The sequence below is a fragment of the Eptatretus burgeri genome, unplaced genomic scaffold (assembly GCF_056783735.1).
Source record: "Eptatretus burgeri isolate ZD-2024b unplaced genomic scaffold, Ebu_testis_v1 Ebu_testis_scaffold_1986, whole genome shotgun sequence".
NCBI lineage: Eukaryota > Metazoa > Chordata > Myxini > Myxiniformes > Myxinidae > Eptatretus > Eptatretus burgeri.
Genome location: NW_028223934.1, coordinates 1 through 3000, shown reverse-complemented (window position 1 = coordinate 3000; position 3000 = coordinate 1). Strand labels below are relative to the sequence as shown.

At 46.3% G+C, this 3000-nt stretch overlaps 1 long non-coding RNA gene across 1 annotated transcript; it reads right to left on the bottom strand.

Moving 5' to 3' along the window:
* Nucleotides 1-20: 20 nt before the first annotated feature.
* On the bottom strand, nt 21-2962 carry LOC147006841 (uncharacterized). The gene is made up of 3 exons (XR_015054574.1): nt 2122-2962; nt 1837-1948; nt 21-1105 (listed from the first exon to the last, which is right to left on the bottom strand). It is a non-coding gene; the product is annotated as an uncharacterized LOC147006841 (long non-coding RNA).
* Between the last annotated feature and the right edge of the window lie 38 nt (nt 2963-3000).

Here is a 3000-nt window from a genome sequence, read left to right as displayed (position 1 = left end):
TTTATTGCAGAAGGCCTGGAAACTGTGAACTTGGCTCGATGTCCTTGTATTGGCCTTTTTATTGCAGAAGGCCCAGAAACTGTGAAGTTGGCTCGATGTCCTTGTATTGGCCTTTTTATTGCAGAAGGCCCAGAAACTGTGAACTTGGCTTGACGTCCTTGTATTGGCCTTTTTATTGCAGAAGGCCCGGAAACTGTGAACTTGGCTTGACGTCCTTGTATTGGCCTTTTTATTGCAGAAGGCCCGGAAACTGTGAACTTGGCTTGATGTCCTTGGATTGGCCTTTTTATTGCAGAAGGCCCGGAAACTGTGAACTTGGCTCGATGTCCTTGTATTGGCCTTTTTATTGCAGAAGGCCCGGAAACTGTGAACTTGGCTCGATGTCCTTGTATTGGCCTTTTTATTGCAGAAGGCCCGGAAACTGTGAACTTGGCTCGACGTCCTTGTATTGGCCTTTTTATTGCAGAAGGCCCGGAAACTGTGAACTTGGCTCGATGTCCTTGTCTTGGCCTTTTTATTGCAGAAGGCCCAGAAACTGTGAACTTGGCTCGACGTCCTTGTATTGGCCTTTTTATTGCAGAAGGCCCGGAAACTGTGAACTTGGCTCGATGTCCTTGTCTTGGCCTTTTTATTGCAGAAGGCCCAGAAACTGTGAAGTTGGCTCGATGTCCTTGTATTGGCCTTTTTATTGCAGAAGGCCCGGAAACTGTGAACTTGGCTCGATGTCCTTGTATTGGCCTTTTTATTGCAGAAGGCCCGGAAACTGTGAACTTGGCTCTCAATGGAAGGGGGGAGGTGGGCGAGAAATTCAGACATGCATGGTGTCAAGGAGGAACATTCATGACCGTAATATTTCAACAATTGCTTTTACTTTTCAACATTCTCACGAAGATGGTTTTCAGTCACTAATTTTACCCACCGTTGCAATTGTTGGCATTTCTCCGTAATGATGATCCGAGCTCTCTCTTTTTGCTCCTGTTCAACTTTTAACAAATGGCAAAGCCTTCAACTGCAGCTTGATGGAGTACTGCTCTCGTGTCTGGGCTGGTACCCCTGCCTCACTCCTTGCTGAGGACGCCAAGTCTTTCCACATCATTGGAATGTCCTACGATGAAACCGAGTCGAAAAACCATCCATCCGGTGGGACCAATGTGTGACACGAAGGGCATCCGACAAAAACAGGTCCAAGAAATATAAATCAAGGCAGCAATCCACACACAAACACCAATTGGATCAAACACCAAACACCAAATCATGGTCAGTATCAATTGAGGATGTTTAACACTCAAGTTGAACAGGAAGTCACAGTTACTTCAGTCATGATGTTGGTAATTGAGAAACCCTGAAAGAATGCAGGTGAAAAACGAAAAATAAGGAAGGCAGTGGTGATCAAGTACAAGTTTAGGGTGAGTTCTTGGTTCCCACGGGATGGCCCAATTGCTTCAGATTTGACATCCCATAATTGCCCAAACTTGCACTCCCCCACAGTTCACGCCATTGTTGACAGGGAAAGCAGATGCCAAAGCAAAAGGAAAGTCGGCCTTACAACTCCATCGCAGACAAAATGAAATGCACAGGCTTCATCCTGGCCCATCATTAGTCGGCCCAATCCAACTGCTGATGTTTTGAGACTGAGGTGACTCGAAAATTGCTCCATCATCGTAAGGGGAATGATGCACACCACGTGGCCAAGCCCAGGCCAAATTATTGTTGATCCATGAATAATGAGCAGAATAAATAATGCAATTGGATTGGAAAACAGGAACTGGCTCATGAGGTTCACGAGAATCAGTAGATGTTAAACAGCAGAACCACAGTCCAGCAGAGAACCAGTACCTTTAGATGTGCACAGACGTTTGGCTGGTCTTGCATCCGTGCTTCCGGAGTCACGGGAACGTTTCTTCACATCAGGTGTCCTCTTGTTTATCCATGGATGCACGAGGATCTCCTTCAAGGTAAAACAACTCGGTCCATCCAGAATCTTGAGTAATTACCATCACACGCCATCTCATTTGGCCAAGAACCACTCAGTCCCACAATAGTGAACTTCCACAGTCCTGCTCGAACTTTTGGTAAATCAAATAAAATATCCAAAGTAGAAGCTGCTTCGTTATCACACACCTTCATTGAGATCCTCTTTGTTGGATCGACACAGAGCATGGATTTTAAGAGCTCAGCGCACTGGGACCTAGCAGAAGAGGGAGGTTTGTAGTGAAACGGCCGATTCTTGCATCCGACGTCCTGTAAAGAGACAGATCTGTAAAATTCACTGATTCATTCACCAAAGCAGGTGCACACAACACGTTCACCAAGCAGGTGCCCACAACATTTTCACCAAGCAGGTGCCCACAACATTTTCACCAAGCAGGTGCACACAACACGTTCACCAAGCAGGTGCCCACAACATTTTCACCAAGCAGGCGTACACAACACTTTCATCTCAAAGTGAACTCAAAGGATACGTTCTGTGTTTTACAATCCAAACTTTATATCAAGAGTTTTTATTACGTCGTCTCAGGATGATGGGGTCTCACAGGGTGGCCGAGAGGTTTGCCCACTTGCCTTGAAGCCGTTTCGCCTGGCTTTGAATCCAAACCCACGGAACCAAATATAAACTGTCACCCTGGTGTTTCACAAGCACAGTGATTCATCAATGTGTGTACCCTCCCTCGGGTGGAAGGAAACTGGGTGTCCCGTCTGCCGACATTAGTTGGTGAACGTTAAACACCTCACGGTGTCCTTCGTGAAGAGTAGGCGAGCTGTCACCGGCACCATGAAGGTATAACAAATTCGTGCCCGAACTCTGTCTGGCAAGGCAATGGCAAACCACCCAATTTTACCCAAGCCAAAAAACTGCTTCCCCATCACTGACACTGTAAGAGGGTTTGGCACATCCAAATCTGAATCTGAAGGCTCATGGAGAAGCAGTCACACATATTCTGTGCATACTTGCAGACACAAACATGAGACAACATTGGACTTGACTACAGTCCAATGCAC